The sequence below is a fragment of the Chiloscyllium punctatum genome, chromosome 15 (assembly GCF_047496795.1).
Source record: "Chiloscyllium punctatum isolate Juve2018m chromosome 15, sChiPun1.3, whole genome shotgun sequence".
Lineage (NCBI taxonomy): Eukaryota > Metazoa > Chordata > Chondrichthyes > Orectolobiformes > Hemiscylliidae > Chiloscyllium > Chiloscyllium punctatum.
In genome coordinates this window covers 44,570,065-44,595,034 of record NC_092753.1, presented here as the reverse complement: position 1 = coordinate 44,595,034, position 24,970 = coordinate 44,570,065, and positions in this window count along the sequence as shown.

Sequence of the window (24,970 nt, the reverse complement as noted above, 5' to 3'; positions counted from 1 at the left end):
TGCTGGCTGTAAATTGTGTCAAGTTGGCAGGACTGAATTTGGCATGATATCTCAAGCTCATCTCGCATCGAGTTGGGAACATAATACAAATTGATTCCTAATTTGGTGCAAGTGCACATTAAATTGAAAATCTCATGCAGAGGGAGATAAAAGGAATGTTCTCCAGTTGGTGAAGCTAAAATATTACTGGAATATTTATGTGTTTGTTGTATTTGATAAGCACTTATTGGTACAGTGTGCCTAAAATGGCAAACTGTTCTCTTCTTTGGCATAAGCCTCCTTATTTTAATGGAGGCAAGTTCTTTCTGTATCTCAAAATGTGGAAAAAAAAGGACTTGATAGTTAATTTTGCAGAGATTTGCTAAAAATTGCATCAGAAAATTTGGAGACAGAATGAATGAAAAAAAAAATGTAATTTGAGACAAAACCAGTTGAGGATGTGGCCAACATTGTACAAAAAGCATAGGTTTTCCTGGAGACTCCAGGTTCTAATTTGAAGGCATTGATTACTTTTTTACAACAGAAATAAATTAATTATGTTATTTTCCAGAGATATAGAAAACCTTTTTGATTGTGTGGTCTCCTACATTTTCTGTCGCTCCACACAAAGGCCGCCTTGCTGATCTTTGAGGGGCCCTATTCTCTCCCTGGTTATCCTTTTGTCCTTAATACATTTGTAAAAACCCTTTGGATTCTCTTTAATTCTATTTGCCAAAGCTATCTCATGTCCCCGTTTTGCCCTCCTGATTTCCCTCTTCAGTATATTCCTACTTTCTTTATACTCTAAGGATTCACTCGATCTATCCTGTCTTGAGCTGACAGATGCTTCCTTCTTTTTCTTAACCAAATCCTCAACTTCTTTAGTCATCCAGAATTCCCTATACCTACCAGCCTTCCCTTTCACCCTGACAGGAATATACTTTCTCTCGATTCTGGTTATCTCATTTCTGAAGGCTTCCCATTTTCCAGCCGTCCCTTTACCTGCGAACATCTGCCTCCAATCAGCTTTCGAAAGTTCTTGCCTAATACTGTCAAAATTGGCCTTCCTCCAATTTAGGACTTCAACTTTTAGATCTGGTCTATCCTTTTCCATCACTATTTTAAAACGAATAGAATTATGGTCGCTGGCCCCAAAGTGCTCCCCCACTGACACCTCGGTCACCTGCCCTGCCTTATTTCCCAAGAGTAGGTCCAGTTTTGCAACGTCTCTAGTAGGTACATCCACATACTGAATCAAAAAAAACTTTGTACACGCTTTACAAATTCCTCTCCATCTAAACCTTGAGCACTGTGGCAGTCCCAGTCGATGTTTGGAAAGTTAAAATCCCCTCCCATAACTACCCTATTATTCTTACAGATAGCCGAGATCTCCTTGCAAGTTTGTTTCTCAATTTCCCTCTGACTATTAGCGGGGTCTATAATACAATCCCAACAGGGTGATCATCCCTTTCTTATTTCTCAGTTCCACCCAAATAACTTCCCTGGATGTATTTCTGGGAATATCTTCCCTCAGCACAGCTGTAATGCTATCCCTAATCAAAAATGCCACTCCCCCTCCTCTGTTGCATCCCTTTCTATCCTTCCTGTAGCATTTGTATTCTGGGCCATTAAGCTGCCAGTCCTGCCCATCCCGGAGTCATGTTTCTGTAATTGCGATGATATCCCAGTCCCATGTTCCTAACCATGCCTTGAGTTCATCTGCCTTCCCTGTTAGGCCCCTTGCATTGAAATAAATGCAGTTTAATTTATTCGTCCGACCTTGTCCCTGCCTGCCCTGACTGTTTGACTCACTTCTGTTCTCAGGTGTACCCGTCTCAGATCAATCTCTTTCCTCACTATCTCCCTGGGTCCCACCCCCCACCTTACTAGTTTAAATCCTCCCAAGCAGTTCTAGCAAATTTCCCTGCCAGTATATTAGTCCCCTTCCAATTTAGGTGTAATCCGTCCTTCTTGTACATGTCATTTCTACCCCAAAAAGAGATTCCAATGATCCAAAAAATGTGAATCCTTCTACCATAAACCAGCTCCTCAGCCATATATTCATCTGCTCTTTCCTCCTATTCCTGCCCTCATGAGCTCGTAGCACTGGGAGTAATCCAGATATTACTACCCTTGAGGACCTCCTTTTTAAATTTCTGTCTAACTTTCTGTAATCTCCCTTCAGAATCTCAACCTTTTCCCTTCCTATATCGTTGGTTCCAATGCGGACAATGACCTCTTGCTGGACCCTCTCCCCCATATGAACATTCTGCACCTTCTGAGACATCCTTGATCCTGGCACCAGGGAAACAACACACTATTCTGCTGGTTCTCTGCTGGCCACAGAAACATCTGTCTGTACCTTGGACTACAGAATCCCCTAACACAATTGATCTCTTGGAAGCCGACATACCCCTCGTTGCATTAGAGCCAGTATCAATACCAGAAACTTGGATGTTCGTGCTACATTCCCCTGAGAATCCATCACCCCCTACATTTTCCAAAACAGCATACCTGTTTGAAAAGGGTATATCCGCAAAAGACTCCTGCCCTAGGTGCCGACCTCTCTCACCCTTACTGGAGTTAACCCATCTATGTGACTGTATCTGAGACTTTCTTTGCAAATTCCTCATCGCTTCTCTGTCTCTCTAACCGATCCACTCGATCTGCTAAGATTCGCATCCAACATCATTTATGGCAGATATAATCTGCAGTAACCCTTAAACTCTCTTTAAACTCCCACATCTGACAAGAAGTACATATCACTGCAAATGTCATTTTTGCTCCTTCACAATCTACAGACCCAGAAAATAACACCGTCTTGTTCCTCTACAAACACTGCCCCAAGTTAAAATATAAATCATAACTATTAATTTAAGTTTAATCAAGAGACGTATCTCCAAAAACATATAATCAAGAAAGAATCCACTATACTCACTACTGCAGCCTCTCTCTTGGACAGACTTAAAACTTATCTGATTCTGTGCTATGAACTGCGCCCAACAGTTCTTCCAAGATTTGTGAAATTCACAACTGCTTGTTAATTTTCCCAGATGCACTCCGATGTTCAGCGATACATGAATTCAAACAGCAAAAGGTGGTAATGGTGCAGGTTCTCACTCTCTCCTGCACAGTCCTCACCATGTGCTTCCTTTGTCTGCTCTTCTTCCTTTTAAAACTGCTGTTGTTTTGACTTATTTTTTCCAAAATTCCAAAACGATGCAACAGCATATAAAACACTAATTTCTGCTCCTCGAATTCGAGGAAATCACCTCCAAAACACCTAAAAAAAAAGCAGCAGCTCTTACAGCCAGAAATTTTTCCTGTCCTCCATCTTGGATTACCCAGAATCCTAAAGCACTAAATAATCTGAGGGCTGATAAAAATTAATTGTCTTCAATAGCAGGTGAGAGATCAAATTTGGGAGATTTAATACATTACTTTGATCCGTTTCAGGGGTTGTTGTGGTGCAGGGGTCGTGTCTCCAGAAGACCTGGGTTCAAGTTCCACCTGCACAAGACATGTGCAATAATAAGTGTTAACAGGTTTATTAAAAATATCTAAATTGGTTCAAAGGTCAATGAAGTTACTGAGAAGTAAATCGAAGCAGGTAGTTCGCTCCACACAATAAAGTGCTGCCATTAACTTGGAGGAGGTTATTTACACAGAGTTGCGAATGCATGGAATGTGTTGCTAGCGGAGGTGGTGGAAGCGAAGTCACTGGGGACATATAAGCAACTGCTGGACATGCACATGGATCACAGGGAGTTGAGGGGTGCATAGATTAGGTTACTGTATTTTACATTTGGATTAAGTCTCGGCACAACATCGTGGGCTTAAGGGCCTGTTCTGTGCTGTACTTTTCTATGTTCTATGAGGTGGATCCTCAGAAAAGTCCCAGGAACTGATTAGTAGCTCTGCACAGTTGAAGCTCCAAGAAGCCTATTGAAAGCAGAGGTGGTGTTTGAAGGTTGCTACCACTGTGCAGATGGGCAGTTGTGTCTCAGAAAAGATCTGAATCGACTTAGTATAACTGAAAGGAGATTGCTCTCCTTCCATTTCTCTCATAGACAAAGAGGGGAAAAAAAGTAAGCACTTTGTGAGGTAAGCTGGCACTTGGGACATAGGAATAGTTAAAAACAATGAGCTTCTGAGCAGACAACCTATACTTCTGGAGTTTGGTTGATGATTAGATGCTACAGTGAAGCCTTCTGAATCTAATGGGGCACCAGAGAAGACATTAAATAATTTAAATTGAGCAGTTCTTCAGGTAATCTGACTTAAAAGCAATTTATATGGACAGCCAGAGGCTATATCTTTGAAGGGCACTCTGAAGTCCCTTGAAAGGCAAGTTGAAGTTTAAAGACTTTCGCTGACTCAATGAGCACCTCATTTAGTTTGATCACTGAGAAATTCATGGAATGCACCTTGGTTGTGCTTCATGTTTAGTGTACAAATTGTAGTGTGTTTGACCAACATTTGCGAGTTAATTCATGCACGATATGAAAATACAACATAGGTGCTGTAGATTGTTAGCTTTATTGAATTTTACATTGCAAAAATTGCTCTACTTCAGTTGATAAAAACAGGAATCTTATGGCTATATTTTGCTTATGATGAAGAACTGAGAATTCAATTTCATACACTTAAAACAAAATTATTGTTCATAGCTAGATCCTAGCCAAGGTTGGAAGTCTGCTCTGGGATTGTAACCCAATTTCATCAAAAATAGTTCAATAATGCCACTTGTCACTGAGCCTTAAACATAGATGGTAACCTTGATCTGTGGCAGATGGTGAAGGAAACAGTCGAAGGGGAAGGAACTTACATGACCATATTTCCCAATCTACCGGTCAAAGCTGCTACTCTCTGTAACAGCACTCTCGGAATAACGACTATAGAGTCCTTGTTAAGACAAAGCCTGATCTTCACATTGAAGATACTTTTCATCATTCCATTGTAGCAGGACAATGGTGACAGTGAGTAAATTTATCACGTGAATATTAGGTACTGTGCTGTAGGTCATCAGAAAAGTTGTATTCAACTACAATCTGTAAACGCCTAGTGCAGTACATCCTTCACAATACCATTAATACCTTGGATCAATGCTGACTTTAACAAAAATGCAGCAGTTGTGTAGACAGTGAGGCAGCACAAGGCATACCTAAAAATGAGGCGTGAAATGGGTGAAGTCATATCATGGACTACTGAAATGCCGAGCCATTGAAGGAGCATGCAACAGAGATAAATGATCCAACAACCAACAGATCCAAGTACTGTAGACGTGCCACATCCAGTTATGAATAATGGTGGACAATTAAACTGAAGGAGGAGGATAGTTCACAAATATTCCCATCCTCAATGAAGTCAGAGTCTTGGACAATGTAAAAAAGATCAGGCTAAGCATCTTCAGCCACAGTGTGAAGCAAATGGTCAATTTCCACCTTGTCCTGAGGTCGACCAGCATCAAGAAGCCACTTAGCCAATTTAATTCTCTCCATGTAATTTCCATACCTTCAATCTACTAATGAAAACAAAAAACAGTATTTTGGAAAGTGCCTCTGATTCTCCTAACAAATGGGACCGACACAGGAATAACTTTGTCCCAGACTCTCAGCACGGGTTCTGCAAGGACCACTGAGCTCCTACCCTCTTTAGAGCCTTGGTCTAAACAACCATGAACAAAACTGCAGAATACCAGAAGTGGGTGTGACTGCCCTTGACACTATGGCAGCAATTAATAGTGTATGCTATCAGGGCACTCCAGGTAACAGGAGCCAACGTAAATCAGGGGAAACCCCTCTATTGTTTGGAGTCAAAGATTACAAAAGGTCAGTCTTTATGGTTTATGGAAGTAAATTATCGGTGTTCCAGCATATTACTTGAGTAACTGTGATGTGTTAAGTCAGAGGTAGCAAACCAAGTCACTGAATTCAGAACACAATGAAATTAAAACATTCAAAGATCCTCCAAAACAGCCAATTGTTCCTAACTAAACTTTATGAATAACAGATCTTATGCACCAAATTTATAACTTAAACATGAATTATCATTATATATATTTACTGTGTTCTGCTATGGTTACATTATTAAAACAAGATAATTTAATTGATGTGTGTGATCTGAAGCCCAACCTTTTTCAATTATTGCCATGTCCATGCATTGGCAGACAGTTAATGGATAAATTTAAAAATAACGGTAACTTGCTAGTTCAATAAATAGTTTCAATTGATGGATGCCAGGCCTTCAGGAAATTGTTGGACAATGGGTTGTTCACAGCGAGTAGAATGGGATATCTTGCTTGAATTCCAAAGTCACCCAGGAATGCAAGTAGATTCAGAATACTTTTCAGCATACTTACTTATTTCTTACAAACAAATTATTTTCTCAGAACTTTCAACAACTTAATAACTGGAGACAAACTAGACAGATAGCAAAACAAAACAACATAATCTTCAGAAGCATCCAATAATCACACTACTACCTGACAAAACTTTGTCAGAACTGACTCTGTTTTTCTTCTCTCCATGGTTGAATGGTTGGCACAACTCCGCCTTTGATTGACCAATTCAACATGCAACCAGCTGTGAGACGCAGCACAGCAACAACTCAGGTCAATTCATCTACAGTGTCCTTAGATCAGTAGCTAAGTGGTATTATTTTCCAGGCCAGTTTCTAAAAGAAACCGTCTCTCTTTTTTTAAAAGAAAGCTGCTAATCAAAGTTTAATTGTTAACTTCAACTTACAGCTCCAAGTCAAACAAAATGAGAAAATAAAAGAAAATAATGCCCATCTCTACAGTGCTTTTGGGGAGTAGATGGTATTTTGTTTTGCTATGTGTGCTGAAATAGTTCAAACTGCGTTATATTTAGAACATTTAATTTGATACATTTTATGTTTATTACATTTATGCAATAAACTTGTTTTATTGTTAGAAACAAATCTGGTGCTTTGTGCACATGTTTCAGTGAAAGATTGCACATTAGGTTGAAAGAAGAAATAATCTATCAAGGCAGATTTCATTTTGGGATCTATAAACAAATAAAAATCAATTCATACAGATCAACCTAATCAGTATAATTTAACTGATGCGGAATGTCTATTGAAATAATGAAAGCTTATGTGAGAATTGTAGAATTGTGAACTGGGGAAAGGTTGCACAGGAAACAAAAAAAGCAAAAATACAAATTACTATGCAAGAGACTTAATATAGTTCAACATTCAATTGAGTAATAAGGAACATAAAGCTACCTCACCAATACACTTTGGGACAAAAATAATTTTGTTTCATATTTCTTTCTTTCTTATTCATTTCCCAAAAATTAAATTTTATTATTCAAATTCTGAAGAGTCATCAGGACTCAAAACAATAGCCCTTCTTTCTCTGCATGGATGCTGCCTGACCTACTGTCATTTCAAGCATCTTTTGTTTTCAGTTCAGATTTCAGCATCTGCAGTAATTTGCTCCTATGATGATACTAGATTAAATTACTTACAGCGTGGAATCAGGCCCTTTGGCCCAACAAGTCCACACCGACCCGCCAAAGCACAACCCACCCAGACCCATTCCCATACACTTACCCCTGCACCTAACACTACGGGCAGTTTAGCATGGCCAATTCACCTAACCCGCACATTTTTGGACTGTGGGAGGAAATTGGAGCACCCGGAGGAAATCCACGTAGACATGGGGAGACTGACTGTGTGGAGTTTGCACAGTCTCCTGAGGCGGGAATTGAATCCGGGTCCCTGGTGCTTTGAGGCAGCAGTGCTAACCACTGTGCCACCCCTTTAGAAAGCAAGTTTTCCTACTTGTAATTTAGTTACTATGGTGGTAAATTGAATTATTAAGTTATGCCTGCTAATATACTTCCAACAAAAGAGCAAACATTATTGCACAAAAGAAAATGTGGAAAAAAACTAAGCTACTTTGGAAAGATTTAATTAGAAGAAAGAACTTGTTCTCCCCCAAGCAATTCCCTTTACATACAATCTGAACTTTGAAACTTTATTCAACTGATGAGATTTTAAGTGTTGTTTCGTGCTGATGACACTGTACACTCAGTAGCTGAATTCTCTCCTCGGACAGTAAATCACTGACCTTCTCACACCAATCTCTTCAAAAAAAGTGCCTTTTTCAGCAGTGTCCACTTGGACTGTTAAAACAATTTAAGTCTTCTCTATAAGTCTACTGGTCAGGAGTCTGCGTAAAAGTTAAAAGTGCCATCCTGGTTGTAAGGATCTTTATTTCTGAACTCAAAACCTGCTTGTTTCCCCTGGTCATCTTTCTTGTTGCAGGCTGCAAAAACTCAAGTTAACAACAAGCAGCAATTATCTCACCAGGTAGCATATTGAGTCATTTCATGCAAGTCATGTGATTTTATGGAAAAGCTGCCCTTGGCTTACTGCTCCAAATTATTTTGATCCCTTTTTTAAAAAAAAATTCAGACCTTCACAATGCTGGAAACCAAAAATAACCCTTTATTTTAGAATCCCGGTTCCCATCTTATGTTACAAATTTTCATCATAACCAGGTGGAGTTTTACCAAGGTTAGATTTCCTAATATGCCACAAAATAATTTTCCTGAAAATACTTGCATTGCCAAGTCAAGACCTGTAACTGCTTGCTATGAATTGATAGCATGACGAGATCAGGAGGATAATTATCGAATGGCAATGATAGAGTAGGTTTTCGGGCTGTTGAAAAGGCAGTAAACTATTTCTTATCAGTACACCAATAGTATTCCAAAATTATTCCTTCTTAACATGTGCTTTGATCAAACTGGAAGGTGTTTGGGAGGGCGGGGTGAGTTGAACACTCTTTTTTCCTACTCCTTAGTTGGTAACAAGAGTCAGAGATTAAAAGAAAAACCAAATTGCAAATTCAAAAATTCACACTTCACTGTTTGGTTAAATATGAATTGACAGCAATTAGCTTTATTTCTAAAACATACTCAGCCAAAAATGTAGGTACAAATTAAATAAAAGGATTAAAATGTATAAATGTCAAACTACCCAATAATGTAAAAAAGTCCCCTTCTCCTTGCCAAGCATTCAAAAGATTATTTTATCTCGAAAGAGCAAGCTAGTTAAGAAATGTATTCACCAACTGTCCACTGCAAACAAGTTCATGAAAAGCCATTTTCCACAGTATCTGCAGGTGCTTCTGTTTATCACTTGATCAGTCACTCTGTAGTCATAGTCGTGATTCCCTTGTTCTCTTAGACAGTGCTGTGGATTTGGAATTCTCTTTCAAATTCTTGGTTCTCAGCAATAATATTTTCTGGTGCGCCTCCAAAGTACAAACAGTTCAGTTCTTTTGGTTTTTATTTTTGTACAAACAATTCAGCTTTGAGAGATTTCAAAGAATGGAAAGGGTAAGGTTCTTTTTGACCCCTGGAAGTCTCTTTTCACTGTTCAGTCAAATCTAGTAGTTTTTTTTTAAAAGAAAAAAGAACCTCTGTCATGTGACTAATAGAGCTCCATGGACTCTGCGTCTGCCTAAAAGTAGTTTACGGTCCTTCACAAATGCAACATTTTATCTACTAGAAACAATGTCAGTTCCAAGAGAAATATAAATAAAAATTAGAACTATCTTTTAGATATGATGCAGAGCTGGGCTGAGGAGTGGCAGATGGAGTTCAACCCTGCCAAGTGTGAGGTTGTCCATTTTGGAAGAACAAATAAGAATGCGGAATACAGGGTTAATGGTAGGGTTCTTGGTCAGGTGGAGGAACAGAGGGATCTTGGGGTCTATGTACATAGATCTTTGAAGGTTGCCACTCAGGTGGATAGAGTTTGTAAGAAGGCCTATGGAGTATTATCGTTCATTAGCAGAGGGATTGAATTCAAGAGTCGTGAGGTGATGTTGCAGCTGTACAGGACTTTGGTTAGGCCACATTTGGAGTACTGTGTGCAGTTCTGGTCGCCTCACTTTAGGAAAGATGTGGAAGCTTTGGAGAGGGTGCAGAGAAGATTTACCAGGATGTTGCCTGGAATGGAGAGTAGGTCGTACGAGGATAGGTTGAGAGTTCTCGGCCTTTTCTCGTTGGAACGGCGAAGGATGAGGGGTGACTTGATAGAGGTTTATAAGATGATCGGAGGAATAGATAGAGTAGACAGTCAGAAACTTTTTCCCCGGGTACAACAGAGTGTTACAAGGGGACATAAATTTAAGGTGAAGGGTGGAAGGTATAGGGGAGATGTCAGGGGTGGGTTCTTTACCCAGAGAGTGGTGGGGGCATGGAATGCGCTGCCCGTGGGAGTGGTAGAGTCAGATTCATTGGCGACCTTTAAGCGGCATTTGGATAGGTACATGGATGGGTGCTTAATCTAGGATAGAAGTTCGGCACAACATCGTGGGCCGAAGGGCCTGTTCTGTGCTGTATTGTTCTATGTTCTATGTTCTATCTTATTTCAAAATTTTTACATTAATCTTTTATTAGTTTTGTTTTGCAGCTGTGAACTGTGAGGTGAAGATAACCTTTGCACCGTGGGCAGCAGCTTTTTGTTTAAAAAAAAACACAAGCCATGGTTTGTTTTTGAGGTCAGGTCTGGAAGTTGGAACGTGATCAAAATGTTCTACAGGTGCTTCAACACCAGGGGAGATCAGTGTGTTTAAACAGGTAGCAGATGTTGGCCATTAACAGAGTTAGTACCTGAGAATTAGTTCCAGCATATCTGCTAGTAACCATACACTCGAGTAGATGTCAGATATTGAAAGGTAGCTGTGACCTTGTGGGGAGACTGTCAATCTGAATAAGAAAAGGCCAGATTTTTGAATTGGATTTTGGACTGTGTTGTGTTTGTTAATGCTGTGGCTTTTGGATTTGAAAACCCCTCCCTGCCTAATCTCCCATCATCCATTCTTGGTAGTTCAGAGAATGGAAACTAAACCATAAGTCTCACTGACTTCTTTGGAGGAACTGAAAAGGTCGCCCTGATTGGCATCTTCAGAAAATCAGTCAAGAAACAATTATATATACACCTGTAGAACAACACAGTGTGAAAGCCACGAAAGCGTTCTGGGCAGTTTTGTTATTTCCTTTTATTCATTCCTCAACTAGGTTTACTTATCTATCTTTTGTACGAATGAGGCTGAAAACAAAGTTTATTTGATTTAAACACAGACATCAATTACATTATTTTGTCTAGCTTTGCTCTGCTGAAGTTACTGCGTTGTTAATAAGGCTTTGAAGGCTTTCAATTTTACTGTGTTGCGAATGCAAAGGCAGAAAAGGCTGTCATCATGTTTATTAGGCTGTCATCATGTTGAATATTATAAATAATTATATAAATATACACAACCAAATTCATTTTAAATCAAAATTTGAGATAACACATTTCACAAGCATTCAAACTGCATACTTTATCAAAATCAGTGCTAAGCCAATGTCTTATGTTTCACTTCACGTTAACTATATTCTTCATCCATAATAAAACATCAAGACACAACCACTAATTACTTTACTGCTTGCAAAACGGATTGCAAAATTGCTGCAGTTGTAAAGTCAATGTCTACACTGAGAGTTCAGGCACAAATGATATGCCTAAATTCAGATTAGCAGATTCACAATTGCTGCACACTACTAATATAATATTTTCTGGTGCAAGTGGTTAAAAATTGCTCTATTCTTATTTGACAAATAATCACTAAGTTAGATAAATTATCACCTGCTTTAAACATTAAAAATATGTTCGTTATTTTTTAAACTTATTATTGCCCGAAAGGGAGACATGATGTCACAGCTTTTCATTGAAACAAGTACAAGACAACCAAATTTCAAATTACTGTAACTCCTTTCTACTACAGGACAAAATAACAAGACCTTTAAGATACTCACTGCTTTCTTCATGGTAATGTTTTGGTCAAAGTAACTTTCCAAACTGTATTGTTGTTGCTCAAAAGCAATATGACAATATTTTCCAACAAAAAAAGCAAGATTGAGACAGCAAAACACTGCTATATCCTCAGTCAACTGGCCTGTTTGAATTTAATCAGTTTACCACGTTCAGCAGTTAACTATTTCTGCTGCACTTCCATGCCAACATGTTAGTAACCTCTTCTCATTCAGTACATATTGTTGCTTAATTTATAAGTCTGGTTTTGTTTTCGGTCCAGATGAGTAGGAGATGAAAATTTTTGATTTCATATCTGCTTTAGGAACGTTTCAATTCTGTATCACCAAGCAAATATAATTTGTCATGACGTTTGACATTTGGCAATGTTGCATTTTTCCTGTTTAATATATGATAAAAAGTTTTGACAATTTTAGTCTCCTTTCAAAATTAATCTAAAGCATTTTATTCAAAAGATGCATTTTTCATAGTATCTCCCAAATATCAAAGAATAAATCAAGGTCATTCATAAGAGGTGCAAATTTGAATACCAAGTCAAAGGAAGAAAGAGTTCTGAAGAAGTGTCATTCAACCTGAAACATTAACTCTGATTTCTCTCCACAGATGGGACTAGACCTACTGCACTCAACACTTTCTCCTACTGAGCTTTTTCAGCAATTTCTGTTTTTGTGTCAATGGGAGAAAGATAGGAGGGGTGAACAATAACTTTTCTTGTTAAAAGAGAGATGGTTTTTATAAAGGGTCTTTACAAAATAAGAAATGTGAAGCAGAGAGCGGAGTAGTTTTGGAGCAATTAGCCAGGCAGTTGAAAGTATTGTTGCACTTTACATAGAGACAAGCTTAACAATGAAAAGTTTATGAAGCGGGGGGTTCAAAAAAAAACACTTCTATCCATGTGTAAGTCATTCTTTGACATATGTCTGAAGTAAAATGAAAAATAGGTTTAATTATGAAAATGAGAATTGTGCATAATCTAGAACCAGCCAATTACCACACCTCACTTAAAAGGAACAATGTTCCCATTTAACCCATGTGAATAAATAGTGATGATATTAATTTCAGAAAATGCACCAATTTTAATTTGTGGAACTATCACACCAACTTCCACACAACTCCCACCATTTGTTGCCATTGGTTGAGGAAATAGAAGAGAATGAAAGTAATGTCAAGTACATATTGAGCATGTTGAGTCAACAATTTGCTATCCATATTGAAATTATATCCTAATGTATATAGAGGTTATAATTTGTAACAGTTTCATACTGGTGGAAAAGAAATCAGCTCAACAACACAATTGTCTTCTTCCACTCACCTCGCAATCAGTCCAAACAAGCTATCTGGAAATCTTGCTGATCGAGGGTCATAACCCTTTGAAAATGTCCCTTTTCTTGATCAACTGCTTCTGAATTAAATTAATGGTATTCAGCTGAGACATGAGGGCATGATTGGGTTAAGATTGATTTGTCTAGTTGATTTTCAACAAAGGAACAGACTTAAGAGTATTTGCAAGGTGCAAAATGTATGAAGTCAGCAATAGCCAGATCCTATTTGTCAAGAATATTTTCTGTTACACATTTTTTTATTTGAACTGAGCTTGAAACAATTATTCTTCAGTTTTTAATTCAGCCATCTTCACATGTGTAACTTATTAACAACACTAACAATTCCAGCACACCAGCATAAGATAGCCTTCAGACAAAATGTGGCAGTCAACTTGAAATAGCAGTTTGAACATTTTTCCTTTACATATAAGCGGTGTTTCACATAACACTGTTTAGCAACATTGCATGTACTACATATGTATTATTCGTGGATTGGATTGTCATTGTCTGGAAGGTACCCAGAAATTATATATTAGGAAGACTTGAAGGATCCCAAGACAAATCAGCTAAAGACATGTTTTGTGGAGTAGTGAGGAATTTTTAAATCAAGCTGCACAAGACATTAACAAACACACAATTTTTAAAAATTTTTGTATTATCTGTATGTTTTAAACTTTGTTTTAAATGTAACCAAATGCAGAACCTGCTAAGGATAACAAAAAAATATAAAGATCAAAGAAAGAATTGCAACAAAAAAGTGTCATAAACATTAGTGTCATAACCAGTTTGTCCTAATAAATTATCAGCAAAGCAAATTCATTAGACTATTGAGGTAAGTAAATACAGAACAAAAGTATTGCAAAGGCTACCAAGTGTAGCTTTTAGAGTACAGAAACAGGCTATTTAATCCAACAGATCCACAGGATGCACACAGACCATCTCCCACAACTAACCATTAACCTATTAAACCATTAGAAATCTCATCCTACAATTTCTTTATCCCTCATTCAACTTGCCCTTATTTTTTTTTTCATTTGTCTTAGTTATTGCTGATGATAGAGTGGTTAGAATGTGAACACACTGAGTCAAGGATTTTCTCTTTAACTACTTATTGGATGTAAAATTTATGGCTGGATTTGGGAACATTTTCACTGGCTGCTCTGCAAAGCTTTCCATAATCTTGAAGACCTCGATGTGGTTACCTGCTAAAGAAAAACACTTCCTTTCTACTAGGTTCAACATCCTCAAAAGGTGGTATCATTCTGCATTGCTTCAATGTCTCTATTTACTTTTCATAACATGGAGATGAAAACTATTTCCAGTACTGCATGTTTATCACTGTTTTTCAATGATACCCTTCTAGAAATGAATGCAATACTTGATTTATTTGTTTGATCTAATGCCCTTCTGAACATGTGCACCTGTATTTAAATGCTTAGTTTCATGGATACCAATAATTTTAAAGAGGTTCAAATTTCAAATATCTGCTGAAACAAAAATGACAAGATTTTATATGTCAAAACATTTCTTGGAAGAAAGGCTAGCAAAACAATTGAAGAAACATTATTGCTTTTTGTTGGCAACTTTTGTTTTAAACTACTCAGAGGAGCATTCTCCTTTTGTACTTACCACATCACATTCTCCATGGAATTACAGTTCGTATACCAAAACGTCCACGGTAGTTTCCAATGGATTCTCATATCCAACTTCAACAACTGATCATCTTCAAGCTCTTTCCTCAGTATTCAGCAAGATTATTAAAGTCTTTTTAATGCTTCTTCTCTCCCTGGTCACAGTAGGACAAATCTTCCTGAAGGCCACAGGAAGCATCTCTTCTGCATCCACATGTGGCAGCTCACAATGTCAAGCAGCATTTTCCTTGTTGACAACAGAACATCAGCTGTCTGACTGTCATATTAACTGATTTATAACGAAACCTGTAACTTCATGTCAAACATTAACAATGAAAAGCACCTGATATCTAGATGGCAATGCTAATTAGCTATCCTTGATTGCTGCTTTAGCAGCAAACAGCTTACAGCATAGCTGCTTACAACCATGCACTTCTTACATCATATCTGTATCCATTCTGGAGTTGTGGAAAATTCACTTGTCTATGGATTGTGCTATTGTTTCCATATCCTTCTCTGTAAAGCAACTCTAAAGTTCCTTTGATTTTTATCCACATTTATTGTCAGGAAGACTGTAGAATAAGTCCATGAACCCCTTCATATGCATTCAAAGCTAACAAGAATATAATAATCTTCAACTTCACAACTGTAACATGTACCCAGAGTATGATGAAAAATAGTAAACCTAAAATGGTTGGGATCAGCTGGGGTGACAGGACCATAAAAACTGACACTGGTGAGAATAAAGCTAACCAAATAATTAGAAAAGGATTATGGGGATGGTGTGGGTTGAGGAAATGGGGTAAGAGAGGTTTGCAACAAAATACTGATAATAGGTTGTATAGTAAGGAACAGAACCATGAACAAAATAATGAGAAAAATGAAGAGGTTGAGCAAAAGAAGGAATCTGTTGTGCAAAATCTTTGACTATATGGTTGTAGAAAGACAAGTTACAGAATTCTATAAAAGATAAAAATCTGACTCCATCTTGAATATACACACAGCTATTGTTTGTGCTTCTCTCCAGGGGTTTTTAGATCAACTTCAGTACTCAGGAGTTCCTTCAGGAGACTCCCTATTCCACTACTAGATCAGCACTACTGCTCATAGCATTGAGTGGGTGACTGGGGAGCTAACATTTTTAATCATCTTTCCAATTACTTTATCGGCTGCAGTTCCACTGCAATCTAACTCAAGATAGCCCTTGTGTTCAAAGTTCACTTTTCATTTCAAGTTACTTGGCCTCTCCCAATTGAATTAATACTCTCCCGTCTTCTCTGAACTTCTCCACCATGTTAGCTTACCTTCTTTTATCCACAATCATCATAGCCCGCATCCATATCCTTCACATCCTGTACCATCTGCATCTGCTCCAGAAATACAATCTTTCCAGTTGGGTATAAATGGTCCTTCAGACCATTATTTACCAGAATATAATTTCCTTCCATTCATCATCAAGACTTATCTATTACTTGTATCCATTACAAACCTCATTATCACTTCCCTCCATTGCTCTGCTTGGTACAGCTGTCATCTTTGTGACCTCAAGTTCAAGGGTTTTCATTTCACTCAGAAAAGGCAAACCATTTCATGCCAGAACCAGAGTGACCATATCAAACCCTGTCAGACTGTTAGGACTCCTGTTCATCTGTTAATGTGACCTCATTATGGAAAAGGTACATGCTCACACCCAGCTCCCCTTTACCTTCAAAATGACTTTTGGTGTGTGTGTGAGGAGTTCAAAGATTTATTCAGCACCGTGGCAGAGATCACATTTACATTTGTTGCGTTTTATTTGCCAAGACAGGTAAACATTTGTCCATCTCAATTTTGCCCAGAATCCATCTCTTTAGTTTCATCTGCCTTTCCATGAACTTAATATTTTCACCACATAAAATTCCATCACCCTTGTCTAGATTACCTCAAAATACCGTAATCAATCAACTTGCATTCCCACCACTTTTGTCAGCAGATATTATGAATACTACACACTACTTCAGCACTGTTCCCTCACTTTCAAAATCATCATCACCCACATCTTCAAAATCACCCAATTAGCAATTGCCCTGTTTTCAGTCATCCTTTCCTCAAATTATTTGAGTAGTCACGGTCACAAATTTTCCTATAAAACTACAGTTGGATCTGCTATAACGCATGTTTCTTCAATGTGAATTGGCTTTAATGTGATTGAAGAATTTAGACTATTAATAGTAGAACACAAACTTTCCTTACCTGTACTGTCTATAATGCAACTTCAGCCCCATTACTTTAAATGGTGTAGCTGTTGCACGATTTTCTCATAACATGAGATCGCACGAGACTGGGACTATCAGAACTGACTGTATATGTAAATCAAATTATGATTCCACCTGTTCTTTGTTACCAACCAAAATCACAAATTCAATTTTTAGACTGAAGTACACTATCTCTTCACTTTTGGGGTGTTCTGTTTTCTGAAGAATGGTCACAGGACCAGAGACATTAACTCTGATTTTTCTCCACAGATGCTGTGGAGATTTTCCAGTAAGCTGAGTTTGTTTTAGTTTTCCAGCATCTGCAGTTCTTTTGGCTTTGAGATTTTCTCACTTTGGTTCACTTAACATTTTTGCATATAGAGCAGCTGTTCAATGAGTTGTCATGTTTTTGATGTCTCGGGGATCGTCCAAAAATCCATTCTTGGTGATTTTATGGTGTCTGCTTCTGAAATAGTACCGGCAACACTCAATTCTACCTCCAGTGCTTATGTACTTTAACCTGCTTATCTACTCCTTTGTTAGGCCCTGGATGACCTTCATCTGCCTCCAATTTAATACTAATAAGCAAAGCCATTGTCTTCAGACCACATAACAAAATCTATAATCCTCATCAATAACTTCATTAACTCTCTGGCCATAATGACAGGCTAAACTAAAAGATATTGGTTGACTGCAGGCATAACTCTGCAAAGCTTTTCCTTACTAATCCAGTGCCTGTGAAGAGATTTTGCCTTTGGCATAATCATGTAGGTATACAGCAGCTATGGTTGGCAGCATAATGATAGTTTCAGGTCACCTAGCTCTAATGTCTCATCTTTCCTCCATCGTTTCCAACTAACCCCTGTACCCTCCATCTGATTTCACTTCAACCTGGAAATAAAGATTAATTAGAGTTGCATTATTTTAGCATTTGTGGAATAATTCAAGCACAACTAATAATCTCACTTTCTGACCATCACACTGCTGTATAGTTTAAATGTCTTGCTGCTCCCTAAAGTGCTATAAAATGTTCTCACTGCAATGGCTTCTTTTGTACATCAAATACTGCTAATTAGATTAGTACCAATTTATTATTCACACATGCTGCTCTTCAAATTTTATAAATTTCACACCATTATGTATTGATTTGCCTCAGTTTTTAAGTCATCCCTATTGTACTAGATAGTAGAAATCAGAAGGAATATCACTTCAGATGGAATTATTTTTAAGGAGAGAGAAACCTTAAAATCCTCAATTAAATTGACTGCATGGATCAATTCTCAAATAAATTACTTGTACAATTTATGGGTAATTTAGAAACCCAGACTATGCACAAATCCCACAACGGTGATGCAAAGTTTTCGGGCTGCACAGGTGAATTGCATGGTGACTCAAAAATAGCAGTTTCAATTCATACCTTCATTAATTTGAATATGCATTTTGACTGAGACAAACCAACCTGTATGAATTATAAATACTTTTTAAAATCTACAGGAGAATAACCTATTTTCAAACCTGTAGACATCCAAATCTAGAAAAGTGAATAAATAAATCAAATGATTGAGAAACAGAAGTCCAAACAAGGCAAATTGGAAAAAATGCATGTTGGGTATTTTGGATTCTTCAAATATAGTGTCTGCAAATTGACAAGGAACAAAAATGAATACATTGTTTTAATCATCAAATCAAGGTGAAGTGCCAAGACTAAAAGTAGAACAGCACCAAGATTATGGAGTAAAAGGTAATGCCTTACTGAAAATCAAGTCAGAATGATTGAAAATAGTAACATGATTTTATTAGAGTAAAAAGAAAGCAAAGGCATCCACAACTTTTTTTTTGAATTGAGATAGAAAAAAAAATCAAGACTGTAACAAATCTTGATTTAAACAATGATAATGGAAGGGAGAGGAAGAGAATGCAAAGTGGTGTGTTTTTTTTAAAAAAATCTGTCAATACTCATTTCTGTCAGCGGGCTATCATTCCCACTAGCTACAAGTCTATAACTAGAATGTCTATGACATTTAATATTCTAACTTTAACAAGCAAAAAGGTACACTGAAGTCTTTTCACTGTCATATAACCTAACAGAACAAGGTTTCCGACAGCTGCAGGATGCAATCATTCCCTTCACAATGAGCAAAACTCTAACTGCAGACTGACTGTAGACTCTGACTACAGACCAAGAAATTAACAGTAAGTATGACAATTAATACTTCAATCTCAGCAGGAAGTGCGTATTGGTTCGTGAACAGTTCAGAAAACTGATCCCTGAAGAGTGCTTCACATAAGTAAACTTGCTTCCAATTTTACATTGAAAAGAACAAAAACTTGAAAAATGGCACAGGTAGTTAAACAAGAAACAAATTCGCTGTTCCAAAGCAAACAAAAACAACAAGTATCACTAACCTTTATGCAAGTTCAGACTTTATTGGAACAACAAAACGTTGTCTATAGAGAAATAAAATATCTAGAAACAAGGTTTACAATAACCAATGATATTTCATTCACAGCTCCATCCCAACACATTTATCTGAATTGTGTCAGTGTTTAAACAATGATCCAAAAACTATTAAACTGAACTTTTTTGGCGGGAGTTGGGGGAAGGGGTGGAGAGTGATGGGAAAACAGAGACAGAAAGAGAGAGAAAAAAAATCTTTAAAAATTGTAAAGTTTATAAATAAGATCTGTTACAACAAAAAAAAATTATATATCCAAGTATATCAACAAGCAAATGGCTCAGGTTTGGGAGGTCAAAACTGGCAGCCACAGGTAATAAATTGAATTAAGTTTAAAACAATCTAATTTCCCTACATACTTTTGAAATAGTTTTGTTATCTGACAGACTTGGGTAGGTTATTACAATTTCCTGATTAGTTCCAGGACATGGTAGCTCTCCCAACCTAACTGTTATGATGATTGAATTCATTTATTTAAAATATTTAAATCAGAACATAGACATAAACATAGTGTACGTTTATACAACAGTTCTATTAACCTCATATGTTATAATGAGTATTGTAAAGCACACAAATAACAAGCACACAAAGCATTGACAAATAACTGCAACTATTAAATAAACAACATTGTATTTTACTGATATATATTCTAAACATGTGTTTTGCTCAATTACATGACTACATCAATTAAAGCTAATGATTGGAGTTTGCTTAGTCTTTGGCAAGCAGAAACATTAAGTGTAGAAACAATGCTCTAAAGGTGATGCATTCCTCCTGGATTCAGCTATGCCTGTCTCTGTGTAGGGAGGGTGGAACATCCCTTGTTCCAGACCTACTCAGGAAACCACCCACAACTCTTTTGCAGATACATCCAATGTGATGAGACTAGGACCCGTGGACACAGCCTTAGAATTAGAGGGGGTCATTTCAGAACGGAAATGCGGAGACATTTCTTCAGCCAGAGAGTGGTGGGCCTGTGGAATTCATTGCCACGGAGTGCAGTGGAAGCCGGGACGCTAAATGTCTTCAAGGCCGAGATTGATAGGTTCTTGTTGTCTAGAGGAATTAAGGGCTACGGGGAGAACGCTGGCAAGTGGAGCTGAAATGCGCATCAGCCATGATTGAATGGCGGAGTGGACTCGATGGGCCGAATGGCCTTACTTCCACTCCTATGTCTTATGGTCTTATGATCAGTGATGTTTCCTAGTCTCATTTGGAATTGGAAAAATAAATCAATTTTGCTTCCATTTTACCCCTTTCTCTCATCCTCACCCTATTCATCTCTAATTTCTTTTCCTTGACTCCACTATTTCCATTTTTAAGTACCAGCTGTCCACCAATATCCACAACAAACCTATTGGCTCCCATTGTTACATTGACTACATCTCCTCTCACCCTGTTTCCTGCAAGGATTCCATTTCATTCTTCCAGTTGCTTTGTCTCTGTTGTGTCTGTTCCGATGCTGCTACTTTCCACCCATCTCCAACATGTCTTCCTTTCTCCTCAACCGAAGGCTCCACCCTCCTCCCCAACCATGGTTAGCAGAGCCCTCAAACATGTCCAAACCTGACTCTGCCCTCACTTGTTCTTTCCCAGAACAATGACAGACTTCCCTTTATCCTGACTTTCCACTCCAACAGCTTCCACATTCAACAGATCATACTCCGCCAATTGCACTACCTCCAGCAGTCTTCCTGCATCTTCCTCTCCCCTTCCATGTCAATGTTCTGAAGGAAGCATTCATTCCACAACATCCTGGTCCATTCCTCCATCACTCCTCATACTTTCACACCCCACCACAGCACATTCCAGTGTAATTGCAAGAGTATCAATTCCTCATTTATCTCCTTCCTCCTCTGTCCAAGGCCAAAACACACCTTCCAAGCAAAGTAGCATTTTACTTGTACTTTTTTCAAATTTAATTCTCTGCTTCAATATCCTCTTTTATATTGGCAAGACCAAATGTGAAATAGGGAGCTGGTTTCCACTCTCTGTAGAAATGACCCTTACTTTCTAGTTGCTTACCATTTCAGTAAATCATCCCATGCTCTCATACCAACATTTTTCATCCTGGGCCAACTGCAATGTTGCAACGAAGCCTAACACAAGCTGGAGGAACAACATTTCATTTTCTGCTTTGACATATTACAATCTCTTGGTCACAATGCTTGGTCTACAACTTCAGAGTTTGGGCACAGACACAGCATTGATGTGATTGAGGTGTCTGGGCGAGTACAGGGACTACAGGAGCCAGTAAATGAGCAGAGACAGTCGAGAGCGGAAGGAAAATGGAGCCAGCATGGACCAGGAGGTTTTGTAAAAACTGGTGTACAACTATAGATCCGAATTTGAAATTCCAGGTCCACATTTTGCAGCAAACATGAAAAGGACTGTGGATCTCAGACAATGAGAAGCCCCACATTACTATATTTATTGGGGAAAAGTACCACAATTCTGGGGTTGATGCTCACCGTTTTATATTGACGCCTGAGTGATAAAGGGGACATTCGCCAAATGGCAGCATTGGCATAGTAGGAGTGCCTGATTCCTGAGCCAGTCCACATCAAGCCAGCCACATCCTTCTCCTTCTCTCCTTTCTTCATTTTCTGACAGCTATGGGAAGCTGGAGTGGTGCACAGCAGGTCAATGGCTATAGCATTAGTGGTGTCAGGAGCAAGGATTCCTGGTTACAGTAGACCTGAAGCATGGACTCAGGAGGGGGTCATTGTCTGTGGTAGTGCTCGGTAAGTCACCACTTGTGGGACTGGTGGTACCTGGAGGTGCTGCGGCAGCAGGTAACTGGTGGAGGCAGTGCCTGGAGTGGGGACTCCTAGCCGCAGTAGGGCCTGAAGCGTGAGGACTCCTTAACACCCAGGTTACCCTTGTAGAAATGCTATAGGTGTTTGTGAAGACCCCTTGTATAGAAGGTGAACTCTATTCATGTTTATCCTTTTCTAATTCAAAATAGTGCCAAATTGGGGTGACAAAACGTTTTTCACTGGATCTTTCCTGATATGTGACATGAAGCAATTGTGGGCGGCATGGTGGTTAGCACTGCTGCCTCACAGCGCCACATACCCGGGTTCAATTCCTGCCTCAGGCAACTGTCTGTGTGGAGTTTGCACATTCTCCCAGTGTCTGCATGGGTTTCCTCCGGGTGCTCAGGTTTCCTCCCACAATCCAAAAATGTGCAGGTCAGGTGAATTGGCCATGTTAAATTGCCCGTAGTGTTAGTTGAAGAGGTAAAATGTAGGGGAGTGGGTCTGGGCGAGTTGTTCTTCAGAGGGTCAGTGGAGACTTGTTGGGCCGAAGAACCTGTTTCCACTCAGTAAGTAATCCAATCATAATCATTGTTGTCCATTTTCCTTCTTACATCCCTGCAACACGCTCTATGTCTTGTTTGTGTGTTGAGCAGAGCATACACTTTTTCCCTTATTTACAGTTCCATTTACACCCATTTACAACTCCATCTCTCCTTCACCATTCTCCTTTCATCTTTTGTTTGCTGCACCTATTCCTCTCCCCTCTCTGATAACAAAAAGAAATTTTATTCCCCCTGCAGTTCAAAAGAAGAGTCACATCAGGCATAAAGTTGTTTCTCTCTTCACAAGTGCTGCCAAGTATTCCTATCATTTTCTTTTTTACTGTTAGATTTTCAGCAACCAAATACTTTACTGTTATTCGTCCAATTTTTGTTTGAACACTGTCACTAACAAGCTTTCATTTTAATGTTCGAGAAAAGAATGTTGACCAAGATGGAGGGAAAGTCTCGCAACCTTCTTTGGATAGTTTCATGGCTTCAGGTATTTCTATCCAAGACAAACACACTGAATTGTATCACATGTAGCATCTCAGAATGCTGTTGTGGTTCTGTTCGCCGAGCTGGGAATTTGTCTTGCAAACGTTTCGTCCCCTGTCTAGGTGACATCCTCAGTGCTTGGGAGCCTCCTGTGAAGCGCTTCTGTGCTGTTTTCTCCGGTATTTATAGTGGCCTGTCTCTGCCGCTTCCGGATGTCAGTTCGAGCTGTCCAATGCAGTGGCCGGTATATTGGGTCCAGGTCGATGTGTTTGTTGATAGAGTCTGTGGATGAGTGCCTTTGAACACCTACGGGCGAGAGACGCTAAGACAAGCTAGGAAATGGGAATCCTGCGCCAACCGCCTAAGCGCCACATACGAACAACTCCGCATGAATGCTGAAAGAATCGAATCCTTCCACCATGTGTCAGATACAGACCACCAGTCAACAATCCACAAGCCAGGGACACAGCCAGACAGAACGGATTCAGGATGATCCAGGTAATGATTACAGACGCTCACAACAGACTACACAAATACAGACAACAACTCACCAGAACAAAGGACCCGATACCCAACATGAGCAAAACTAATGTAGTGTACAAAATCCCATGCTAGGACTGCAGAAAACACTACATCGGACAAACAGGAAGACAGTTAACGATCCGTATACACGAACACCAACTAGCCACGAAACGACTCGACCAGCTATCCTTAGTAGCCACACACACAGACGACAAGCAACATGAATTCGACTGGGATAACACTACCATTATAGGGCAAGCCAAACAGAGAACAGCCAGGGAATTCCTAGAGGCATGGCACTCATCCACAGACTATCAACAAACACATCGACCTGGACCCAATATACCGGCCACTGCAGTGGACAGCTCGAACTGACAACCGGAAGCGGCAGAGACAGGCCACTATAAATGTCGGAGAAAACAGCACAGAAGCGCTTCACAGGAGGCTCCCAAGCACTGAGGATGTCACCTAGACAGGGGACAAAACGTTTGCAAGACAAATTCCCAGCTCGGCGAACAGAACCACAACAACGAGCACCCGAGCTACAAATCTTCTCCCAAACTTTGAATCTCAGAATGCAGCTAAACTTCAATGTCTGTGCCTGAAATGAAGTCTGAAGTCATAACTCTCTGATCAAATGTGTGACCCCAGTCATTCCCAAGCCAATAATGACAGCATTGCAAAAAATAGTTAGCAGATCACAAAATATTTTGATATATGCTAGTCACGTAATATGTAAGTGAACTCCTAATTAATACCAGCTTATTGCTCCAGAAATAGTGCATGAGACCAGAAGGAAACAACTTCATACATTTAAAATCCAAAATAAGTACAGGTGCTGCAAATCGGAAACAAAAACAGAAGTTACTGGAAAAGCTCAGCTGGTCTGGAAGCATCTGTGCAAAGAAATCAAAGCTAATATTTTGGGTCAGGTGCTGAGGAAGGATCACCTGACCTGAAAGGCTAACTTTGATTTCTCTTCACAGATGCTGCCAGACCTGCTTTGAGGTTTTCCAGCAACTTTCGTTTTTGTTTCAACTTTACACACTGTTATGTTTAATAAAATTTAACTGCAGGCAAAAATATTAAAACTCAAAATGTGTCCAGGTAGGATATTCAAAATTGTGTCAGAAGATCAGACCCAACAGTTATGTACTAATCTGTAAAT